The sequence below is a fragment of the Caretta caretta genome, chromosome 9 (genome assembly GCF_965140235.1).
Source record: "Caretta caretta isolate rCarCar2 chromosome 9, rCarCar1.hap1, whole genome shotgun sequence".
Classification (NCBI taxonomy): Eukaryota; Metazoa; Chordata; order Testudines; family Cheloniidae; genus Caretta; species Caretta caretta.
Window position 1 is genome coordinate 40,173,823 of NC_134214.1, and position 26,159 is coordinate 40,199,981.

At 40.1% G+C, this 26,159-nt stretch overlaps 1 protein-coding gene and 1 long non-coding RNA gene across 8 annotated transcripts in view; one reads left to right on the forward strand and one right to left on the reverse strand.

Annotated features, from left to right (window-relative positions):
- SPSB4 (splA/ryanodine receptor domain and SOCS box containing 4) overlaps positions 1-26,159 on the forward strand; it is a 326,063-nt gene that overhangs the window by 220,222 nt on the left and 79,682 nt on the right. The gene's annotated exons all lie outside the window — the stretch shown is intronic.
- LOC125642897 (uncharacterized) lies at positions 2,632-25,311 on the reverse strand. Its single transcript, XR_007358525.2, has 3 exons — positions 25,078-25,311; positions 11,560-11,628; positions 2,632-3,922 (listed from the first exon to the last, which is right to left on the reverse strand). It is a non-coding gene; the product is annotated as an uncharacterized LOC125642897 (long non-coding RNA).

A 26,159-nucleotide genomic window follows, 5' to 3' on the forward strand; every position in this document is an offset into this window, starting at 1 on the left:
CACAGTGGTAATTCCTTACGGTGGAGAAAGTGCGTCCTTTTAAATTATTTGCCAAAGTCACATTTAAGACAAGAGTTGTATCTGATATTTAAGTGTTTCTCTTTCCAGAAACTCTCCAACCTTTTATGAATCACTTAGGGGTTCAGGCAGTTCATATGCTTTGAAAAACAACTTTGAAAGGTCTGGTTTAAAATCTTCCAAAAACTTTGGAGACTATTTTGCAAGTCCTATAATAATGTGTTGTAACTTCCACAATGTGTGTCCCTCCCCCCACCCCCCCTTACATTTATATAGTAGACTTGCAAGTGAAAATATTAGTCTAGATTTTGGCAAATTTGCTTTGGGCATGTGAGGGGAGGGGGGTTAAAGAATGAGAGGAGGAAATGTACGACTTTCAGCTCCTTTCAGGACAAACTCTTTTGGCCAAATTCTACCCTCATTTGCTCTATTGACATCTGAGATCGTACAGATTGGAGGTCAGACTTTGATACATTGATGTCTATTTCAACACTTCTAAAAACAGTTCACTTCAATGCACAAACATGCTACAAATATAAAGCCACACATATCTTTCCCTGTGTATATGTTTATCCAAAGACCACTAAGAGATATTGTGTATGCTATCTGACTTAATAAGGAATCTTGGGAAACCTAGCTGCAGATACTGAAATGGGGAATAGTCAATGTTGTACATAAATATATCCTATAAATCCTGGTTAACATTGTTAAAAATTCAGAATAATGGAGGGAGGACAGGTTAGTGGTGATGGTGGGGGATTTATATACACCTCTACCCCAATATAACGCGGTAAAGGAGTGCTCCAGGGGGGCAGGGCTGCGGGCTCCGGTGGATCAAAACAAGTTCGATATAACGCGGTTTCACCTATAATGCGGTAAGATTTTTTGGCTCCCAAGGACAGCATTATATCGGGGCAGAGGTGTATTATGTAAATTCAGTACAGTGATTTCTACTGAGGCTGCATTTCTATCTACCATAATAATTAATATTTTAGAGATGTACTACAGAAGGTGTTTTTGGTTTTGGGTTTTTTTGTTTTGTGTACCAACAGTGAAAAGGAACCATGAAGACCTCCCAAAGAAGTGAAACAATAAGCAATCTTTAGCTACAGAACCCTGGACTGAACAGGCTTCCAAGGCAGAATGCATACAGAAAGGTGGGGTTCAGGACGGCCACACCTGCGTCATTGGGTTACTCGGAAGTGTGAACTGGGTAACCCAATGGGTGAAATGAAAGGGCATACTACTGATAAACACAGATTGGGTGACTTGGCGCAAAACGGAAGATCTTGAGCATGTACCTCATGCTTGGTAATAATGCGAGAGGAATGGTACACTTTTTAAACTGGCTTTTCATTCAGATAACTATTTACCGAGGTTCTACAACTGCAGCTAGCATTCAAGCCATGTACGCACAGACTGACTTCCTGGAGTCTCCTCCAAACTCTTCTCTCCTGCAACTTGTGTTCTTTCTTCCAAATTCCGTGTAGGTTGGTACATCAACTGATTCAGATTTACATTTTATTCAGATATTTGTCCTTTCTAACTAGACACCCCAAATCTCAAATAAGAGAAATTCCATGAGGAAAGAGAAACTTCAATTTACTCTACTCATACCTGAATTGCAATTGTGAATTCTAATTCAAGATACACCTATTCCAGAATTAAAAATTGTAATAGGCCCAAATGGAACAAAATCAGACTAAGGTAGAGAAAAACTCTGAATTATTCATTTTGTATATCAAAATATTGAATGGGTTATAACTGCCATAAGAATAAGAAAATTGCAACAGAAAACATATCTTTCTGAATACAAATCCCTGAACCTCTCAGGAGGCAATGGGAATTGGCAAGATTTTTGGGAAGTGTTGCTGAAACAACTGGTCAGCAGCATAATCTGGTGTCCATCTGAGCCAATTATTACTTTAAAAAATTCTTCCTTGCCGCCTTAAGTTCCAAAAAAAAAAATCGACTCGAATTTGGGATAAAAAAAACAAACCAAATTAACCCCAAAGCCGTGAACAGTACAACTGTACAAGAGAGAAACTGCCCTAACATCTTTGTTCCCTCCTGGATCTTTCCCCTCCAGAATTCCATGTGTACTTAAACTGAAGGTTTTGTAGATCTGAGAGTTAAATCTACAAGACTTCTGGGATGTTTCTTGACTTAGGGTTGAATCACATGCTTTAAGGTTAGATAATTTATTTGAAATTGCTTCATTGGAAGTTCTGTTGCCAGAATTCAGGGAATTCAGTTACTTTGAAATGTTATCAAGTAAACCATTAATGTGGTGATAGTATGAATATTTGGCTCTTCTGTTTTTTTGGGGGAAAAATCTCCATTAATTTACCTTGTACAGGTTGTAATGGCTGTCATAACAAGTATTGGAATTCAGACATCTACGCAGGTAAATACACACAGTTGGTGAGAAGTGTTTTGTAAATACAGAGAGCCTCTAGGTATTCAAAACCCACCTCCTGAAATTCTCACATTTCCAAAATACTTCTGTGGGTAAACTCTGAAGGGGCATTGATCTTTTTTGAGGTCTCTAATGGTGTCTTGTGCATCTCAGAAAATATGCTAATATTCTCTAATTCTCATAACTGATAGACATTATTCGATATATAAAGTGGGGCATAGCTACCTCCACCTTTATTGGTTCACTCCCCCAAAGAAACAGAGCTATTAATAAACATTTGTGCATGCTTCAAACTCAACACCTACTGTGACTGAACAGGTGGAATAAAAACAATTGCTTAACTATTTGTTCCTTGAGTCAGTCTTCTGTGTGCTACAACATGGTTGCTATGAATCAGAGCAAGCATAAAGAGTAGTAGTTAGTGTTTTTAATGACCACAGCCAGCTGCTCCACATTAGAGCAGCTCCCAGGTTATTCTGGAGAGGGAAAGGGCAGAAAATCTGGGAGCCACAATTTGTTTTTTGGTTTTCATGATCTTTCCCCCATCCCATTCAGAGCTGCCCTGGGTGGCTGTGGGAAGGGAAGCCACCCTTTGCTATGGTTTACCCTAGCTCAGATATAACTATTAGAGGTTAGCAGGTGCTCACAGTGCTTCCAGCTCCCCCAAGAATTGTTTCAGGGTTTGGAGGCAAACCCGTCGGAGGCAGAGTCCACTGCTATTTCTTTAGCAATGGGGAAGATTCAGACATTTCAGTTTTAAAATTTGCCGTGTGTGTTCTTGAGGTTAAAACCTTCAGTTCCCAATCAAATGCAAATTCCTCCTTTACACATTTGTCCTGAAGAACACCAATAGAGCAGGGGTTTATTATGACTGCACCTGGTCCTTTTAGTTTTTTTTTATTTTTAGTTTGTTTTAACTGAAAACATTGATCTGTCAGGTAATGCAGCATGAATATTAAATATAGAATGTTATAAAGATACCTTTGTAAATGTTATAAAGGTATCTAAGCCGAAAGCTTCTGTCAATGTGCAGAAGCATTCCTCACAGACAATTGGAGAATGAAGTGATAGTAATTAACTAGCTAGCATTGTGAAGAAAGTCTGTTTTTTTGGATAAATTTAAAAAAAAAGGCATTTGCAATTCTTATTATGCAACTAATTGGAATTCTTCTCCACAAACACATTTTTCTTCTATAATCCCAATTTTGCTGACAACTTCTAATTTTCACAATAACCTGAATCCTTATTTTACATTGTCAATAACATTACACCACTGTCTGCTGGTTTGAGGCAAAGAGCCAATCACCTTCTACCTCTCCCCATGACAGTTCCTTCACAGCCAGCTTCACTTTCCCAACCATCCAAGGTCCTCTTTGGTCTTCCTTTTGTCCCTCTGTCTCTTTATTTTCCTTTCTTCCCAGTCAGTGCCTCCATCTTGTATTCTCTTGAGCCTATTCATCCTCTTCTGCCTTCACCTTTCCCATCCTACAAAATATATTTAAAAACAAAAAACATTAAAAGACTATTATTGGCATTACAAAGGCAAGCACTCAAAAGTTAGGTCTCCTGTGGAACCTTAACTCGCCCACCTAACCCGTTGTGCGTATGCATTATGATACAACCTTTAATTACATGATCACATACTATTTTGTCCACAGGACCCTTTCATCATTCAGCGTGCATGGGCAGACCTGTTTTAGGGTTGAGTGAGGGTTGTTTAGTAAAAGAGATTGTTGCCTGTAGGGCCCCTGCCTAGTCTGTAGCAAAAGTGGGAAGGTACGTAGAGACTGAGGCAGCACATTGCAGAAAGAGAAGGGATGGTGTCGTGTTTAAGGCAGTTAAATGCTGCCCAGGAGAATTGGATTCTCTCCTGTCTCTCCACCAAAAACGTCTTTTGTGATGCTGGGTAAATCACTGAAATAGACCTCTTCACATATGATCACTAACTGTATTCCTAATTTTCTGGTTTCCTGACTTGAGACCCTGGGGACTGCTTTGCAGAAGTGCTGAGAAAAGCACAGCTTCCATTGATTTCAGTAGCAGCTGTGAGTGAAAATATAGCATACTACGAAAAATCAGGCCTAGCGCTCTCAAATTGGGCACTTGAAACTTTTGATCTTAATGTATGTGTCTCCCATGTGTAAAATGGGGACAATATCACTTGTAATAATTAGGGCCTTATGGTCCTACCCGCCCCCGCCCCTTGTGAGCTCAACTGTGGAAAGTGAAATAAAAATTTAAAAAATGTTTGTTACTCACAACGTATGTTGATAGGAAAAAGTACTGGAAGGAGACATTATATTGGCTTAACTAAAAGGCCTACTAAGATAACTCACAGAGAGTTGAAATAAGGTCTGGTGAACCAGAGGACTCTGGGACCAGAAATCAATGGACCAAAACTGGTGTGTTGGAAATTTAGGCCTAATTTGGTGGACAAAATAGTAAGGGGATGGGCTATTCTGCTCACCACTCTCTTTTGGGGTCCTTTTAAAGAGAGACATCAGTGGGAAGATCAAATCGCAGACTGGAAAATGGATGAACTGGAAGGAGCCAGCTTCACCATCATGGCTGCAACTCCCACCATCTCTTGGGACCCCAGGTTCCATTGTGACAGTGTTGTACTTTAATTGTCTTTATCCAGAGAGATGACCTGTCTGGAGTGAACCAGAGAGGGGGACCCAAATGACATCACCACCTGTACCAGCTCTGGCTAAATCCTGAATATCACCTAGGATGGGAGACTTTGGTCCCTATTGTCACCTCTCCAACCCACCTTCATGTGTCCTTTCTCCTTCCCTCACCTTACTTTCATTCTTTTTTGTGTGTGCGCACCTTCTTAATGAGAGTCTGGCTTGGCCAGCAAAACCAATCTCTTTCATAGCCCCTGTGATTAGAGGGGCAGATAAAAGCAGTGTCCTAAATAGCCCACTGGTGGTACAAGTTTGACAGGTCTTGGAACAGTTGAAAAGACTCTGTGCTATGCCTGTATTTCTCCAACAATGAGGTTCCAAGTCAGAGTCACCCAGAGACAGAAGCTGCATTCTCTCTTTGCTGTCCCATTTTGTGTGTGCTTCTCTCCTTTTGCCTTAAAGGAAGCAGATCTGAACTTTCACAATAAAAGCAACGCCATCTCCACAATATCTCAGGGTTTGTCCACACTAACAACTAGACTGCAGGAAGGTAGGGACTTTGAATCTACCCCACCTTAGCCTGCAATGGTCTAACCGCTCATGTGCACCTTGCTGATGCATGTTAATAGTTAATTAAAATGCTTTGGGCTGGTCCCTTTTCAAAGAGGGCTAGTTCAAAGTACTCTAATCTAAAGACCTGTTGTTGGGCATCAGCGGGGTGCACATGAGCAGTTTGATCTCAGCAGACTAATGGGGTAGATTAACACTCTTGCTTCCTATGGTCTAAGTGTTTGTTTAGACAAGCCATCAGTTAACATTCTCCACTTCTCCCACCCCCAGTGCCAGTTATTACCATCTTTAATACCATCATAAAAACTGTCCGTTTTTCCTACAGAACTTCTCTACAGCTAAAGGGAAAGGGATAAAGGGATATTGTTAAAATGAACCTTTACTTTATCTTTCAGTTGCTTTAACTGTTTTTCTATAATGTAGGTCATTATGAAGATTTTTAATGCTGTACTTGCCAAGCTCTCTACTCAAAATCCTGAGCCGTGTTTAACTGGTTAGCACTGTACAGTAACACCTTTCACTCTCTGGGCTCATTTATTCCATCAACATTAACACCACAAATCCCCTCACCTCACAGAGGCATTGGGAAAATAAATTCATTAATAGCCATGAAGCAGTTGAATACTGTAGTGGCGAGTGTCCTAGAAAAGTTTGAGAAGAAATTTAGTAATTCAGTCTTCAGAACAGCATTTCAGTAGTGTGCAGTAAATAAGGCATGAGTCATACTGCAAAATGAGGATTAAAACAAAGTAATGACTAGCACCACATTCAATGTGTACTGTTTGTTCAGTGTTCTGAATGAGGAAGGAATCCTTTGGGGGGGAAAATAGTATGTGATCATGTAATTAAAGATTGTTATATGATTTCATAATTTTTGTAACCTTCATAATCCCAGATTTTAGAAAAAAATCCGTTTCTTTTGTTATCACTTGATGCAGAGGAAGCATTTGATAGAATATAGTGAAACTTTAGATTTCAAGTCCTGTCACATGTTGTTGTATATATTCTATGTATGATTTACTTCCAAAAAACAATATTGTCTCTGTACTATTTAAAAATGAATAAGAACATAAGAATAGCCATACTGGATCGACCAAAGGTCCATCTAGCCCAGTATCCTGTCTTCCAACAGTGGCCAGTGCCAGGTGCCCCAGAGGGAATGAACAGAACAGGTAATCATCAAATGATCCATCCCTTGTCACTCACTCCCAGCTTCTGGCAAAGAGAGGCTAGAGACACCGTTCCTGCCCATCCTGGCTAATAGCCATTAATAGACCTATCCTCCATGAATTTATCTAGTTCTTGTTTGAGCCCTGTTATGGTCTTGGCCTTCACAACATCCTCTGGCAAGGAGTTCCACAGGTTGATTGTATGTTGTGTGACGAAATCCTTCCTTTTATTTGTTTTAAACCTGGTTCCTATTAATTTCATTTGATGACCCCTAGTTCTTGTGTTATGAGAAGGAGTAAACAACATTTCCTTATCTACTTTCTCTACAACAGTCATGATTTTATAGACCGCAATCATATCTTCCCCCAGCCGTCTCTTTTCCATGCTGAAAAGTTCCAGTTTTATTAATCTCTCCTCATACGGAAGCCGTTCAATACCACTAATAATTTGTTGCCCTTTTCTGAACCTTTTCCAGTTTCAATATATCGTTTTTGAACTGGGGCAACCACATCTGCACACAGTATTCAAGATGTGGGCATACCATGGATTTATATAGAGGCAACATGATATTTTCTGTTCTGTTATCTATCTCTTTCCTAATTATTCCCAACATTCTGTTCGCTTTTTTGACTGCCGCTGCACATTGAGTGGATGTTTTCAGAGAACTGTCCACAATGACTCCAAGATCTTTCTTGAGTGGTAACAGCTAATTTAGACCCCATCATTTTATATGTATAGTTGGGATTATGCTTTCCAATGTGCATTACTTTGCATTTATCAACATTAAATTTCATCTGCCATTTTTGTTGCTCAGTCACCCAGTTTTGAGAGATCCTCTTGTAGCTCTTTGCAGTCTGCCTGGGTCTTAACTATCTTTAGTAATTTTGTATCATCTGCAAATTTTGCCACCTCACTGTTTACCCATTTTTCCAGATCATTTATGAATATGTTGAATAGGACTGGTCTCAGTACAGACCCCTGGGGGACACCACGATTTACCTCTCCATCAATAAGCACATTAATTTTCCATTTCACACAATTTCTTATAGTTAAACAATTAAGTTAAACCTCTTACACTAGATCAGCCATTAGAGGTTATTAGACTACTTCCAGATTTGTAAGCAAGTGACTTTTGTCAAGATTTCTCTCCCTCAATATCCGGATACTATCTATTTTATTAATACTACGTTGGTACCCTTTGGAAGAGAGAGCAATTTTAGCATGGAGAAATTCTTTAATTTGGTTTCAGAGTAGCAGCCGTGTTAGTCTGTATTCGCAAAAAGAAAAGGAGTACTTGTGGCACCTTAGAGATGTGCATCCGATGAAGTGAGCTGTAGCTCACGAAAGTTTATGCTCAAATAAATTGGTTAGTCTCTAAGGTGCCACAAGTCCTCCTTTTCTTTTTTCTTTAATTTGGTTGCAGTTCTGCACTTACCTGGCAGGGCTAAGAGTATGTATACACTACAGAGCCTGTTTTGGCATAGCAATGCTAGCATAGCCCCCTAGTATAGACACAACCTACACCAACAGAAGGAGTTTTTCTGTTTCAGAAATGCTGCTTTCCTGAACAAGGTTAGCTACATTGGCAGAAGCCCTCTGCTACCATCATTGCATCTACCCTGGGGTGGTGTTGGCATAGCTGTGTCGGTCAGGAGTGTGTTTTTTCACACCCCTGACTTATGTTGCTATGCCGGTATAACTTAAGTGTAGACCAAGCCTAAAGATTCATACTGTTACATATTTCAGTGTGCTGCTGGATTCTGCAAAGGAACCTGATACATTATAAGCTAGTCTTGTATTACACTAAACATTGTGAACAAATTGGTAGTTAGAGTTTTGTTTTTCCATCTTTATAACAAAATAGAAGAAAAGGCATTTTTAGGTAGTCCTGAAACTGAAAGGGGGGGGGTCACTAAAAAGAATGGGAAATTGGACTAATTCATCAGGCATAAAACAGTGCATCAAGCTCTAGATTCTGTGTTTTGAAGAAAATGTGGCTTTAAATTAATGTATTGGCATCTAGTTGAAAATTATTTTGGAATTGTGGTCTAATCCTTTGGTAAAGAAAAAGAATAGATGATTGGAATGTGGCCGGCAAACCTTTGTCGTCATATCAGAGAGGTTAATTGTGTCTATCTCCCTGCCCAGTTAACTAAACAGAATTTGATTGATTTGAAAGACCATTATCAACTTCAGTATGAAAAGTGTGAAATGGCTCATTTCAAATGTCAGGGTTCAGGAGGACGACGGCACTTGAGTATCAGTTAAGGAGTTCAAACTGCTCAAGTGTGTGCTGTCAGAGATGGTTGCTAAGTGATTTTTTTTCCCCAGGGGAAAGGATGGCTAATAATTCTCTCTAGTTGTAATTAATAAGGTTATTTCTTCAAGTCACTGGAATTAATTATATCTGAGGGCTAACATCTCTCTCTTGATTTCATTACTCAGTTATTCTAATGGACCTCATTTATTCACTGACACCTTATGTTGTATTGTAACAGGCAAAGTTGCAGAGCTGTAGGTGGAATTAAAACCAGTGAGCCACCAACAAAGCATTACATGAAGGCTTTTTTATAAAAATCTCACTATTGTGTCATATAAACTATCAAACATGACTTGGAAATTTACTCCTGAGGGAATTCTGTGTCTTCAACGCAGTCAGACATGCTCTTCTTGAAATCTTATTCTCCCTTGGCTTCCGTGACACACTCTCCTCCTTTTTCCGTGGGAAAGCAAAGACATTTTCAGGGGACATGAATTCTGCACACACGCAGTAGTACAGAATTCCTCCCAGGAGTAGCAATTTCATCACTTTATTTGTAAATTGTAATCACAGTTTGAAGATCGATATGTCCATTTCAGTAGGCAAAGTTGATATAATACATGCAAAAGGTGCAAAAAGCTATTTAATTTAATTTCAGTGTTTCCAATGTTTAAATAATTGCCATAACCAAGTTACACTAGAAATGATCAACAGTGTTGGAGTTTAGCTACAGAACTTCCAGGTTGTATCTTTCATATAGTGTAATCTTTTGCCATCATGAAGTGCTGAAGCTCTGTCTTGAACAGCTGGTGTTCAGTTACAGCAGGTTGTGGCATAATACCAAGGTTGCTTATTAATTCTTTAGAACATACTGACCATTTTACATGATTTTATGGATATTCACCAATACTGCGTGTCATGGTTTTCCAATTCTATGTCTTCACAAATACAGAGATATATCCTGAGAACAACAGAGGAAACATTTTAAATCCTTCAACTAGTTCTTAAACTAGTGCTCAGTGCCCTTACAGGCCTTTCATGTGAACCACTCATGAAAGGGTCTCATTACTTTGTTACTTAAAGTGGCCTTTTTGATTGCAATCCCATCAGTTTACAGGGTGTCTTAAATAAGTTAGGAGCTCTTTTCCTGGAACCTCAGTACTAGACAGTGTACGCTAAAGCGGTACTCGAAACCAACCCTTCCTTCTTACCAAAGATCAACTCCAGGCTCTATAGAGCATAAGAAATTGTGCTTCCATCCTTCTGCTCACCTCCATTGTGCCTCGGAGAGAAATTGTGGAATACTTTGGCTGCCCACAGAGCTCTCAAAATTATCTATTTATCACACTGTTCAGTTCAGAAAAGTAAATGCTTTGTTTGTGCTTTATCATCTGGTGTCAAAAATAAGAAGGCTTCAATTTTTTTCCATTTCCAGGTGACTAGTGTAATAGATCTCCAAAGCATACAAGTAAAAAAAAAATGTAACTCCATCTTCCAAAATCAGAGCTCACTACCTCAAAACTGTGGCAACTTCATGGGCAGAAAGATCACATCCCTTATGCAAGAAAATCTATAAAGTAGCCACCCAGTCATCTATTGATACCTTCCCCAGATTCTGCAAGATGGACATCCAGTCATCATCTGATTTTGCCTTTGTTAGACTTGTGCTCCCAATAACTATTAGGAAAGGATTATCCCCTTTTGCATCTGTACATAACTGTTATAATATTCTCTACCCAAGTATCAGGTTTCAGAGTAGCAGCCGTGTTAGTCTGTATCTGCAAAAAAAAAACCAGGAGTGCTTGTGGCACCTTAGACACAGCTATGAAAAGTCCCAATGTTATATATCTGTGGACCTCATTATAGAGGAAAATTTATCTGTGCTTTACTTTAAAATGTCCTTTCTTTGAGTAATGAAGTCGGCAAATCCCACCCACCCTGAATAGGCTGTTAATTGTGGCAAAATATGGGATTATTAAGTGGAGCAGTTTGTTCGCTGAATTTCTTGCTGTGCAGGAGGATTGTTCTATTGAGTCTTAATACTTAATGCTCCTTGCCCTTAGAGTGGTTAGAGAATTCCTAAACTATTCAAGTGTCTCAGCTGGTGGCTTCTCAGAAGTGAAGGTGTACTGATTGATAGGTCTGGTCTAAGACTCCAGAGAACAGAAACCAGTGAGTCTGTGGCCCTCATAAATCCAAGAAAGGGCATTTTCAAGTCAGACGCATACATTTTCCTAATTTGGTGATTATTGCATGGACAGACAACAATGTGCACAGGTGCCTTTCCTGTAAGTATCATTGTGTTAGATCCCATGATAGACCCTTGGTAACAAAGGTAATGATCCTGCAAAGCTTAGGTGCACGCTTAACTTTTAAGTGTGTGAGTGGTCCCATTGAGCTCACGGGATTATGTACATGCTTAGTTAAGCACATGCACAAGTCTCTGCAGGATCAGGTGCTAAGGAAGACGTGTGTAATATTTCATATCATACCAGGATATACCAATTTCCTTGATGGTATACAGCACACTAACTTGGTGATTTCTTGGTACCTTTTGTTTTCTGAAAGAAAAAATCTTTGATTAAGCAAATTCAGGTGAAAATAACACAGTACTGTATTCCCACAATTTATACTGTTCAGGTTCACATCTATATTCTGTGGCAAACGGTATTTATCATGTCATACTTTCATTTACTTTGTGTATTCATATTTGCATGTATAGCTTGGGAAATCTAATAAAAAGAGCCTGCCTTCTACTTCCAGCATATTTTTAAAGTAGCTGTACATATTTGATAATGCTGTCCTTACATATTTCACTGGTTCAGTTCATTCTGAATTCTTCAAATTCTTGGCGAAGCATCATGGAGAAGAAAATAAACTGCTCTCTCTTTGCATAGCTTCAGCAAATGGACATCTCAAATACATTTAGCAGAGACCAGTTGTGAGTTTCACTTATAGCCTGGTGATTTTTCCTTGTCAGTTTTGTTTTATTCTGGCTACCTCAGTCTCTACTTCAGTATGAGCATGAAAGTATGCAATCAGCTTTCAAAAATACATTCCTGTGCATATCAAAACTGCATAGAAGAACAGATGATAAAAAGACAGTTTTAGAATGAATATGTATATACATTTTCTAAAAGCGATGAATTAATGTTTTAACATATTTTTAATGAATCTATTAATCTATACACAAACAATTGTAAGTTTTTTTTATTTTACAAATCATTGTTCATATGTTAAAGTTAGAATAGTCTTTTCAGAGGAACTTTCCAACAAACACTGAAAAATTTAAAACTCAGCTTTAGCACACAGTGCAGTCTTTTAAATGTTTTGCTTACAATGTTTTTTTCCCAAGACTGCTGTATTGTAAACAAAATGAACGTTTTAGTAGTCAACCCGAGACCTACTGTAAGTAGGGAATATTTTCTACAGGATATAGAATATCTCTGTAACCAGCCAAACCCAATAAAATATGCATGATCTAGCCACCAATATGATATACAAATGTGGTTTTAAAATAACATAGGAACTGCTGCTCTGAATATAAATGAAATGAAGGTCTTCCCCCCACATTTCCCCTCCCCCAGTAAATTTTGTAAGTAATGCATATACTTTTTCTCTTCAGAGCACTTCACAAACATTAACCAATCACAATACTGCCAGGTTTACATAAATTAGGAACTGTGAAAGCCCCTACAACACAGTATCTAATCATCTGCCAAGGCTGCCACTTTATGAAACAAGCATTAAACATATCAAGTGATTTTTTTGGTGAGTAGATTGGACATGAACTTACGTTTGTCCTTGAAAACATAACCTAGTAATTGCACCATTTGTTCAACTTGATTCTATTGTGCTGCAAACTTTTCAGCAGCACATATTATGTTGAATCAGTAGCTTTAATGTTTCATTTATGGTTGTAGCCTTGGATGCATTTGTTTGATTTGATATATGCTGCCATGTGTGTAAATAATTTGCTGATTTTTAGAGTTATGACCTTTTGGCTTCTGCTTATAAAAACAAGTGAAGGTTTAAAGGTTGAATAGATCAGAGGAAGAACTTCTAAACATCTTGCAAGATGTAATGTCCATTAACTATAGTTCAGTTTTAGTGTTTGATCATAAAGCTTGCTTTGTAACCAATCTCCAAATATTTTTTGTTATCTGCTTCACTAATTAATAGGTTCTACTTTATTTAAAGAGACACCAACTTTAAAAAAAAATCACACACTTGTCTGAATATCGTTATGAGTAACAACTAATATTACTGCAACTGAAAGGTTAGAGAGGAGAAGAAACTTTTTTTTTTTTTTCAATATCATGTTTGCATTTGATAGCACTGTGGTGGTCCCTGGAGTAAGCATGTGTTTAAGTGCTCTGTTGAAGAGGGATGGATTCCAGCATGTGCTTATTACTTTCCTGAATCAGGACTTTTGTGCAGTCCGTTTCCCTGTTTCCCCTCTATAGTTCAAGATTAGTGTCCCTTTAATGGCTAAGTTAGTTAATTGGCTTTTCTTTTAATTTCATTTAGTTCCTTTTTCTAAATACAGTTTCCTAACTGGCTAGTGTATAGGACTTCTCATAGTGACTCACTGGTGTGGAAAGACCACAAAAGTAGTAGAGTACCGCTTTTTCAAAGTGATAAAGTATGTTGGCTTAAACAATTTGTATCAAAACCAGCTGTGGGATCATGTTTCTGAAATCTCTTGTGTTAGACTGCCTTTGGTTTGTAAACCTCCTCCACTTTTGAAAAGGGTCATGTTGTCATCTGTTCACAATCTGCCATGGCTCAGTTTTTGAAGCTGAATCTACCACTGATAAGGGACTCTGACTAAAGAGAATCTTTGGATTTGGTTTTCAGTGGATTTTGAGAGAGGATGCATTACAACTTTTACCAAAATGTATGAGCTCTCACACTGTTAAGACAAGATTGAATTTGTGGGTTCACCCACTGTATTCTCATTAAAATCTAAACCTTCTTTTTGGTATACAGTATCACTCATTTTGTTTAAGCCAATACAATAATGTAGCTTTTCTGGGAACTCCTAATTTCTTGTGTTCTAAATTGCACATTGATGGCTCCTACTTTTTGTGGTGTGTTTTACGTATGTGCACTGTGGATCAGCTGTAGTAATTAGCTCTCAATAAGTGTGCTAAAATTGATATTAGGTAGCCAAAATATTCCATGTCTACTTTCCTCTATGCAAAATGTTCACTTAATTTATACTGCTCCAGCCCCTCCACCCTGTTAATATACATCTTTAAAATGGCTTATAAAAATCCATAAGAAATGTTACCTTTCACTCAAATCACTTTTTTCACCCTCTCCTTGAAGTAAAAAGAAAGAGAGCGACTTACTGCAAAGGACTGTGGTTTGCTGATATAAGACAAATCTACTTGAATCTCTTTGGGCTCAAATTATAACTAGCTACCTGATCCAGAGACCTCTTGGTGACAACTGGCAGAGGGCAAAGGGGGCACATAAGGGTTATGGGATTTCCAGGGTCTGGTATCTACATAATAGTTCACCGAAGGGTAGCATGTAAGATCTCTGCAGAAAGCCTGTGCGTCACTGGTCAATGCAATGATTGCAAAATGTACGTATGAATAATATGTAAGCAGCTGTGTGTACATACTGAAAATTATGTTCTTAAAGCCTGTGAGTTGGAGCTGGTCACCAGAATATGATAAATAAGGCCATGTCTACACTAGTGTCCTTACAGTGGCATAGCTGTACTGATGCAGCTGCACCGCTGTAAGATCATTCGTGTAGCCGCTCTGTGCTAAAAGGAAGGAGCTGTCCTGTCAACATAATAAAATCGCTTGCAGGAGTGGCAGCAGCAGCAATGTCGGTAGAAGAAGCTCTCCCACCAACATAGTGCTGTGCATTCGACCACTTATACCAGCGAAAGTTATGTCAGGGGGTGGGAAAGGGGGTGTTTTTTCACACTCCTGAGCGACATAAGTTTTGCTGACATAAGAGGCCATGTCTATACTATCAAAGTTACCTTCAGGCGAGAGATGCTTCTCTATCTGTCTGGTTATATATAATATGGGATTTCTGAGAGTGCCCAGTGGATAAGGGGCTGGATGCTCTAGGGGGAAACTGAGTTCTTGGGGGTTGGAATGTGCCTATTGCTAATATGCAGAGGGACAGGGGAGCCTGCGTAGGCTGGAAGAGGAATGTTTGTGTTGCACGTGGCTGGTGGAGTCGGGGAGCTAATCCCCAGCAGACATGGACAAGGTTTCCTGATTCTAATGTAGCAGGTGTCCGAACCGTGGGTACCTTGAGGAAACATCACAACTTTCCTGTCCAAGATCTTTAATGAGTAACATAAAGAAAATCCCTCCTCTCAGGATTGTATAGAATGCATCCTAATTGTTGAGCTCAGTAAACTCAGAAGTGGACCCACCCATCCCAATTAGGCTTAAAAAGAGTTGGCCAGTTATTCATGCTGGTTTTTTTGAATCTTTAATTTGTAAGGTGGCTCTTTTATTGGGGTGAGTAAGGGAAGATATTTTTCCTTTACCCAAGTTTACATGGAGTTGAGTGAGATACAGGAAGGTCAAATGGCCCTGCATGAATGAATTAGAAAATGACTTGACCTAGATTTTTAAAAGGGGAGGCACTACTGGGCCCTAGTGGTGCATGGGTCTCCCCTGTGCAGTTCTGAGTCCAGGGGATGCATGGACAGGAGTGGCCCTGGCTGGGCCCATTTTACACCCCCTTCCTTCCAGGGCAGCTGTCCCTGCTTTAGCTGTTTCTGCAGCTGCTCCTACTGGTTGGAGTCTGGTTCCTTTTCTGCAATTTTTCCTCAAGGTTCTGGGTGAAAGGGGAGAGTGGAGGGGAGCACCAGGTGGGTCTTAGTACTATTTAAGTAAACTGCCATGGTGTTAATCAGTTTTTAACTGGAGGTTTGCTTTTCCATTTTTCACACATGCTGGCAGCTGGTAGTCGACGCATGTTTACTAAATTTGCTGTGTCTCAAGCATATGTTGCTTAGAGAGCCACTTCATGAGAGAGCTCACAGTAGTTACTGTAGCGCTATTGGAATCGAAGTGGGTCTCCTTTCATTTATTCCATATGACCGATCTTTTTCCGATTAGGATTTCAAAAAGTGAACTGCTAATAGTCCTGGGTCCCAGTGACTGCTGGACAACTTACAGTGATCCTGCAGTTATTCTAATAGAAATACTGGTAGTTAATTCTCTTAATTTAACATGTATTTTGAATATAATTTCTTTATAAAATTCCCTTTTGATTAAGATAATGAAAACAAATCTTCAGAAAAGTAACTTCTGTATTAAATCTGTCATTTCTAGGCATTTCACTGGCAAAAAGAGAGCCTATGGAATAAACACATACTAACGATACAAACTAACTCTACATCTTAATCTGTAAAATGCTGATTTTTCTCCATTTCAGCTCTTGAGGACTGAAAGACAATTATACACACAGCTAAAATATTTGCACCTTAGTTTTCTATTATGCAAATACTTTCAATAACATTATGGGTAATTTAAGTGTATTTCAAATGTTGGAATAAGGTTCTTTTATCAGCATGATCATAAGAGGACACTTTCTTGAGTATAAAGAAAAGGAGTACTTGTGGCACCTTAGAGACTAACGAATTTATTTGAGCATGAGCTTTCGTGAGCTACAGCTCACTTCATCAGATGTTTACCGTGGAAACTGCAGCAGACTTTATATACACACAGAGAATATGAAACAATACCTCCTCCCACCCCACTGTCCTGCTGGTAATAGCTTATCTAAAGTGATCAACAGGTGGGCCATTTCCAGCACAAATCCAGGTTTTCTCACCCTCCACCCCCCACACAAATTCACTCTCCTGCTGGTGCTAGCCCATCATATTCTCTGTGTGTATATAAAGTCTGCTGCAGTTTCCACGGTAAACATCTGATGAAGTGAGCTGTAGCTCACGAAAGCTCATGCTCAAATAAATTCGTTAGTCTCTAAGGTGCCACAAGTACTCCTTTTCTTTTTGCGAATACAGACTAACACGGCTGTTCCTCTGAAACCTTTCTTGAGTATGACTGTCATTCAAATGGCCTGCGTGTTTTTACATAATGTGCATATGCACTGTTCAGAGCTCTACTCTGAGAGTACAAATTGGTACTCTAAATGATTCAAAGCACAGTAAGAGTCATATCTTCAGAGGATCTGGGTACCTGCAGCTCTGTTGATACATGTCTTATATTGGGGATCGGCAACCTTTGGCACGTGGCCTGCCAGGATAAGCCCTATGGCGGGCCAGGCCGGGCCGGTTTGTTTACCTGCCGCGTCCCCAGGTTCGGCTAATCGCAGTACGCCACTCTAGGCCAATGGGGGCTGCGGGAAGCAGTGCAGGCCGAGGGATGTGCTGGCCGCCACTTCCCGCAGCTCCCATTGGCCTGGAGCTGCAAACTGCGGCCAGTGGGAGCCGCGAGTGGCCGAACCTGCAGACGCGGCAGGTAAACAAACCAGCTCAGCCTGCCAGGGGGCTTACCCTGGCGGGCCGCGTGCCAAAGGTTGCCGATCCCTGTCTTTTATATTGTCCTTTTTTTCAAAAAAAGGACCTTTTTCATTAAAGCTGAATCTAGTGAAAATCAAACGTGTAAATCCATTAACCATGCTTTATTCTCTGGATTAAAATGTGAGAGGTTTACCAAAATACTTTATTCTAAACTACAGGAACTACAGTTAGGACAGGAGCATTCCCAGGCAGAGAGCTGCCATTGCTGTGACCTCACAGCCTGGCCCTACCCCTCAACACCAATGGGGACTGCGGCTGGGACAAAGGACACTTCCCAGCTGGCTTGGATTCAGTGGCAGGCTTGAGCGTACCTTCAGACCTTGCTTTTTTTAATCTTACCCATCTGCCACTCTCCAATGGCTCTCATCACTCCCTCTTCCTGCTTCATAGCATCTGTTGTCCTCCCCCTTTCCTTCTACTTGTTGACTCCATTTCCCCATCCTGGTTCCCCTGACCCCTTTACAGTTCCTATCACCTCTGCTCCTCTTCCCCCTCCTCCCACCAGCAAAAGTTTTGGATCATCATTCTTCATTCTTCCCCTTCCTCATCTCTTCAGCTCATCTCCCCTGGTGCAAGGTCCTCCTGCTACCTCCAGCCCTGGCTCACCCATACACCTACTTCCTCACTCCTGCTCATGGGTTGCAGGCATCTCTGGAAATCCTATGATCAGGCTTGACTTCCTCCACTACAAATTCATTCTCGCCTCCTTCATTTCTGCCATCTTCCTAGCTGTGAACAACTCTACTTCATTTTAATTGAATCCCACACCCAAAATCACACCCACCCATTCACCATCTCTGACTAACTCCTGAAAACCTCCTTTGTCCACTTCTGCCTCCTCACAGGATCTCGCTGATTTCTTCCAAGTTAAAATTGACAAAATACAACATGACCTTCCCTCTCCTCTCGGCTCACCTTTCTCCCCCCTTTTCCTCTTACAACTCTTTTCTTCTTCTTCCCTGTCAGATGCAGAAGCTTCTCATCTGCTCTCCTATAACTCCTCTATTTGCCCACCCTAGCCCTATCATATCCTATGTCCTGATCTTTCTCACGCTCACTTTCAACTCCTTCCTTATTCTTTTCCATCACCTCCCACTCTCGTCTGGCTCTTACCTCTCACAATACAAACATGCTTTAAGGTTTCCCATCTTTAAAAATCCCACCCTTGATCCCACTCGTGCCTCCAACTACCCCCTATCTCCCTTCTCCCTTTCATTTCTAAACTCACTGAACGCGCTGTTTACAGTCACTGTCAGTTCCTCTCCAGTTCCTTTCTGGATGCTCTCTAATCCAGCTTCCATCCATTGCATGCCACTGAAACTACTACTCCCAAAGTCTCTAATGACTTTTTCCTAGCTAAAGTTCAGAGTCCATATACCATCCCCATTCTCCTTGACCCGTTAGCTGCTTTCAGCACAGTCAGACATGCTCTTCTTCCTGAAATCGTATCATCCCTTGGCTTCCGTGACACTCTCTTCTCCTTGTTCTCCCACCTCTAGTTACTGCTTCAGTCTGTCCTTTGGAGGATCCTCCTCTTCCTCAACTCCACTCAGCTTTATGTGAGGGTTCCACAGGGTTCTCACCTTGGTTCCCTTCTCTTCTCCCCCTTATCCCTTGGGTAATCTCATCCACCAACACACATTCATCTATCATCTGTATTCTGGCAACTAGAGCTCAGAGTGGTGCAAAACTGTCTCAAAGTATTGATTCCCTCATTATCCAACAGAATAATCTAGAAATGTTGGACAGCGTATCTTCCATACCTGTAGCAACAAGTTGGGAGAAACCAGTAAGATATCGTTCCTCAATTGCAGGGGTGGCCAACCTGAGCCTGAGAAGGAGCCAGAATTTACCAATGTACATTGCCAAAGAGCCACAGTAATACGTCAACAGCGCCCCCATCAGCTCCCCCCCAGCACCTCCCACCCACCTGCAGCCCCACCGATCAGCGCCTACCCCTCTATCCCCGCACCTCCCGATCAGCTATTTTGTGGCATGCAGGAGGCTTTGGGGGGAAGAGGGGAGGAGGGAGGGCATGGCAGGCTCAGGGGAGGGCATAGGAAGGGGTGGAGTGGGGGCAGGGCCTGTGGCAGAGCCAGGGGTTGAGCAGTGAGCACACCCTGGCACATTGGAAAGTTGGCACCTGTAGCTCCAGCCCCGGATTCGGTGCCTATACAAGGAGCCGCATATTAACTTCTGAAGAGCCGCACGTGGCTCCAGAGCCACAGGTTGGCCATCCCTGCTCTATTGTCTTGGACAGCAAAGATTCTTTCATCTCTATGACAGGTTTCAGAGGAACAGCCGTGTTAGTCTGTATTCGCAAAAAGAAAAGGAGTACTTGTGGCACCTTAGAGACTAACCAATTTATTTGAGCATGAGCTTTCGTGAGCTACAGCTCACTTCATCAGATGTATGAGCGTGAGCGTGAGCTGTAGCTCACGAAAGCTCATGCTCAAATAAATTGGTTAGTCTCTAAGGTGCCACAAGTACTCCTTTTCTTTTTTCATCTCTATGCATTTTCCACATTAAAAATTGGTTCAAAATTACTCAAAAAAAGGTGTAAGTGGACAGCCTCATTATTTTTTATGTACTATGAAAGAGATTCTGGTCTCTGTTTCGAAGAGGGGCCACTAGAAACAAACATCATGTAAGCAGTTCAAATACTGCCATCAAACCCAGAATGTAATTTCCATAAACTTTATGCAAGAGAAAAACTTATTTTAAAAAAATACAACCATTGTAGCCTCACTTAAATCCTGTTAGATATAAAAGTATCTTTCCTATTTTAAAAATGCATCAGAGTTAAAAATACTTTACATTCACTAGCAATCATTTAAGGGATAGTCTCACCAGCTGACACAGACACACAGTTCCATTAATGCCTTTTTGGCTTTTTTCGGCATCCCCTTCCCCTCTTCAAACCTCCCCCCCCCCCCCCCCTCGGTTCAAAAAATCTGAAGTGGGGCTGTTGAAAAAGGAGGTTCCCTTAAATTTCTAATTTTAAAATGGGATCATCATCCTCCATCATGGCAGGTTTTAAAGGTACGTGGCCTCATTGCAAACTGAGTGCCACTGGGATCGATCCCTGGCAAGATGCTTAAGGAGGTCTAGTTGTATATTCAGTTTGTCCATCATTGGCAGTCTTGTGACTACCAAAGCTCTTGACAACCATTTGATTGCCAGCTTTTAAAATGGGATAAAATCTCTCAATTTTCTAGACTCCAAGCTGTCAGAGGAGATGGTCACTTCCAACATTCTTACGTCTACAGCTCCACTGTACCATGTTGTTGGCTTAATGAACTATTAAACTGAGATCTACATCACTTTTCTCTTTCACGGGAGGAGAGACTATTGCTGAAATAGGTCACCTTTGTCTATTGTACTAATTTTGAATCTTTGCCTGCACCGTTTTGATCAGGGAGGATTAGATAGGCATGGTCTTGTTTGATTGTTAAAAATGTTCCCCCAAACTAGCTCTCTGGAAAGGAGGGTGGGATTTGGGCCAAGAAACATCACCACATGGGAATGGGATCAATTGCTGTGAAAGTATTTGAATGTGGGCCACTAGTGGGCCAAGCCTACAGCTTGCATTTTTTGGTTCCAAATGTCTGATGATGGATCATATTAAAATGTAGCCACCCAGACAGAGGAAGAAACAAACTGTCATCACCTGTTTTTTTCCACAAAACATGATCAAGGAGAGTCTAAATGTCTGTTTCAACAAAGCGTTAATACCTCTACTGCTCTAACCTGTGAGTCAATCTTATGATTTAACTGAAACCTATTTTATTTATTAATATACTGTAAATAAGACCAGATGCATCTCAATGAATCAGAATAATTTACATCTGATGCAATAAATAAAAGTTCAGTTTTCCTGAATGGAGAAATAATACCAAAAATCCCCTCGACGTATCTGTATAAATCATACACACCAACTCATTTTGAAATATCCATTGCTAAATTATCAATGTGACTTCTATTCCACAAAGACCTTGATGGGAAGTGTGAACATACAGATATAAATACTAAGTGCATTATATCCATATGGGCCGTTGGTAGCGTTCCAGTTTAAAAGATCTGTTCCAGGTGGAAACCCATCAAAGTTTGAGAGAGGCTTCTGTACAGGAGACAGTTTGGATCTGAATATTAATGTCTCCACACAGGAAGAGTTGAATTAGCACTATGCACAACTATTTTCTTCTATCGTTGACAATTACTTGAACTGACAAATGTCCTTTCCTATCATTCTTGTTGCATTCTATGTTTAGTCACCCTTAATAATTAGGATAAGCTGTAGACACTAAACCTATTATAACTTACCTCTTTATTACCTATTATCTCTCCTTGGGGCACCATTGCCTTTGCTGAGTTGCTTTCCTCTGAAAGAGATTATTGCTTTATAGTAGAGCTTTAAGCTACTATACACATTTTATGGTTGGTATTTGAAATAAGTTTTGAAACTAAATATTTTTAATAGCAAATGATCCATTTTTAAGACAGTGATGTTAGTGGCAGTTAAATGTGTTTTTCTTTCAAGAAGTGTGTCTAGTATTATGAGAGGGTTTTTTTTCCTAAAGGTATATAAAGTCATGTTTTCTGAGATTTTATGCCAAAAAGGCAGATGGTAAATCCATTTCCAGATGCTAATTTGACTATAATATCATCATCCTCTGTGAAGCAGACGAACACTAAGTATTTGTCTTGAATACCACAGATTGTCATTAACGGTAATCTCTCTCCTCATGCAAAAGTGTTTTGCGGAGAATACTGAATGATGTTTTAAGCAGTGATAGACTAATATCTCCAACCAAGAAGGAGGAGGAATGTGGATAACTCAATTTGTTTTAGCATGTCTACACTGAATATTTTAAAATACTGAGTTTTCTATGAAAGAGGAGACAAAATGCAGTGCTGTTCTGACTCAAGAGAAGTGGGCTGTAAAACATTATTAGCATTGTTTTTCTTTTCCTTAATGTATAGTCACATTTCCTGTGTTGCTGCAGGCTTAAAAAATTGACTCTGTCCTCCTTCTTGCTGGTTACTTTGCAGGAGCTTATTCAGCATTAAGAAAAGAAAAGGTTTTAGGACAAATCTAGATATTATATTTGAATAATTCTGGGTAAGCACATTAAGTCAATCATAAAAAAATATGTATGTAAAATGCTATAGTGCAAATTCTGCTAAAAAGATGAGAGCATATCCAATTGGCATTTTGACACAGCCCCCTAAATAAAATGTGAGACACAAAAGTGGAATTCCTCTTAGCCAGCCAGTTTCTTTAATGCCCATTATTTATTGTTAAAAATCAAAGAGTGAAAAAGGGTGCAGTCAAAAAGCATATTCTTCACCATGCAGGTAAACAAAATGTTAAAAAAAAATCTCTTTGCTAGTCAGAAAATCAGAAAATAACTTCTATGAGTTGTTTGCAGCCAGCACAGAGGGTGGGAGATCTCTCTTCTATTTCTATGTCAAAGTAGGCAGGGTGCTGTCACTCTCAAGGCTTTGGGGGAGAGGGGAGCCCTTCAACTATCTGTTAGATAGGTTGGTATACCTTTTAATAAGTCATATAGCATTTTCCATTTTCAAAGTTCCGTACAACTATAAACAAATGCAGTAACTCTTCATGGAAGTCCTGATTTCAGTCAGACGTACTTTTGATGAAAAAAGAATACTGTGGATTACATAGAAATAGATTTGCAAGTTTTGTAAGATTTGCAAGTGTTTGTTTTTATTTATTATTGATCTATCTAATACAAAGTATGCGCTGTACTTGCCGCAATAGTCAGAGGAATAATTAATAACAGAATATCAAGTAGTGGACAACCACCATAACCGTTCAATAATATTGCAGTCGATTCTGTTATTCTTTATTCATTTGCCTCCATATAGGGGTTGTCTTGAAATTACTTGCTAAACTTAATGTGCTCCAATAGCTTCCAAAGAAGCTAAATCAGTTGATTGGTTAAACACATAATTGTGTGCCTGTTGCAAACAATAGTCTCTAATGGCATTACTACTACTCATCTGTTAGATAATTGCAACAGGGATTTCTTAATGCTCCCTGGGCTGCTTCTCCTATCAGTTTCCTGTTGTTTTCTGCTTTTCGGGGAAAACTAACAACAGTAAATGACTTCCGGTTTCAATTAGGTGGACAAAAATGCATGCCTTGAAGTGCCTAAGAAGGCGGTGCCATTATGTGTGCTTTCTTTGTTGTAGTTTCTTACATGTCTTTTATCAGTGCATGTGTCTAAGTATTTGTCAGGCCAGTCGTCATGTTTTCAGTGCCTAAAAGTGCTATATGGAAATATTGCATGAATTCATTTGCAGCTGAGTGCCAACGGTCTGCATAGAAGCATTGAGTCCCTTTGGATTTGTCTTTGAGAAACACATCACTGTTGAGATTTGTGCCTGAAGAACACCTGAATGTAAAGTAATGGCTGAAGGGGTGGTCTCCAGTAAAAGGTATCAGTAACAGTACTGAATAATCCTTTATTTCTCTAGAGGAACCACATAGAGGACACCATTTTAATTTGCTGTGGTGTATCATTTTAAACACTTATTTCCAGTAGCAGTCACTTTTTCAGTACTACTTTGCATCCATGAAGTCAAAGGGGAAAAAAACTGCCATTGGAGTGGTGACTTTACAGCATTTTAACAGTGATTTGCTGGGCTCATACTCTGAACACATTCTTGTTAGTCCCATTGAAGTCTCAGGACTACTTGCACTGTACTTCTCAATTTATGTGAAGCCACAGTTGGGAAAACAAGTCCCAGCTATCACTGTGTACAATGGGTTTCCATTACAACAGTAAACTGTGCTTTAGATTTGAATTTTCATTGGATTGGACTGTGGAGGTGGTAGGCAGATCTGAATTATGATTAGATCTTCGGTTCAAGATTTAGATACCAGCTGCTTAGGAACCTAAGATGCCAAGAGGCACCTAGTTGAATTTACCTGTGTATAGGTAGGTAAGTTTACCTGATTTCCTTTAAGTGTCTAAATCACCTAGAGCTCTTCTCGCGTGAACACGAGTTGTGTACGTTTGACAGCTTGTTTCAGAACAGTAGTTAGTCCAATAAAAGATCTTTCTCTCTCACTCACTCACACACACACTGGAAAAGTACAACAAAAGGGAAATGTTTATTTACAGAGGGATGAAAGGAGAAAAACAACAAGGGGAAATATATGGGGAGTTGTAAAACAGGGCTGCATTCAACTCAAGTCTCCACAGGCCTAGTGGTACCACAGTCTGAAAGGGAGTTCAGGAGTTCTGGGCCAAGTTCCAATCCAGTGGTGAGTCTTGGGTGCTCCTGGTAGACTTCGGTGCCGGTAAATTTTCCCCAGCAAACCCCTCTGGTGCCCTCTTTTGGGCTCTCTGCAAAGCCACATAGAACGACAACCCTCCCCACTTAACTAGCTAGCAGCCTCCTTCCTTATTCCCAATGCAGAGGCACAGGCCCCAGTACTCACAGCCCCATGCAGCTCTGGGCAGCAGTGATACTGGGTCCAGCTCCAGCCTGTCGTCCTTGGGCGATTCCTCCCTGGCACAGTGCTCCTCCTGGCTCCTGTCCTGGGGTGTCCCCGATCAGCCGCCCTGTCCTTCCCAGGCTTCAGGCAGGTTCTTGGCTGCTTCGCTCTGTGAGGGCCTGCTTGCTTTGCTGGAGCTCCAGACATATGCTCTGTTGCTCTCTCCCCTCTCTCTCTGCTCTCCCTGTCACCAATAGTACTTCGTCCTTCTGAAACAATCAACACTTCCCCCCCTCAGGAAAAATATTTAAAGGGGCCATGCTCTTTCTAAACCCCAAAGGAGTTACATTAGTATTCTAGAAAACCACTTCACAGAAGATTACAGCCTACAAGAAACAGAGTGCAGGTAGCAGTAGCCAAAAAAAAAAAAAAGGGAAATGTTGAATGTCGCTTTACCGTACATTAAAATAAATACAGCACTTGGTTCAGCAATATGTATATTTAAAAATGAAAGTGCCACGATTGCCTTAGGGTAACAGAAGTGAATTGGGTGCCTGTTACATATGTTAGTCTTTGATAGAATGAGTGGCATGACTCGTACGTACTGAAATGTCAAGTATTCCAGAGAGCTATACGCTGAAGATGGCTGCTGATGAAAATGCACCAGAGGTGATGGGACTCATTTTGTATGGTCATGTATTTATAAGATTTATTTTAATTCTACTTTACATCCATAATTAAGATTAAAATAAGAACATTAAATGCTAATATTAAGAATTGTATAGCATGTCATAAATTGGATGTCTTCTCCTGCATAAAATACATGTTTAAAGTTTATCTTCAGAAAACGAATAAGTTTTGAATTATCCATATTTTTTAAAATATGAATCATCAGCTTTAAAATGAAAACCATTTTTATCTGGTTATTTCCACATGTATATCAAATCTGTTTTAAAATCAGAAATATTTGTAGGTGTGCCTGCAAACTGAAGCTTTCAATAACTGTAGGCAGATGGCAGAATTACGCCTGGTAAACTGTAATGGGGAATTGATTCTTCTGCTTTCATTGAATTGAATATGGACAT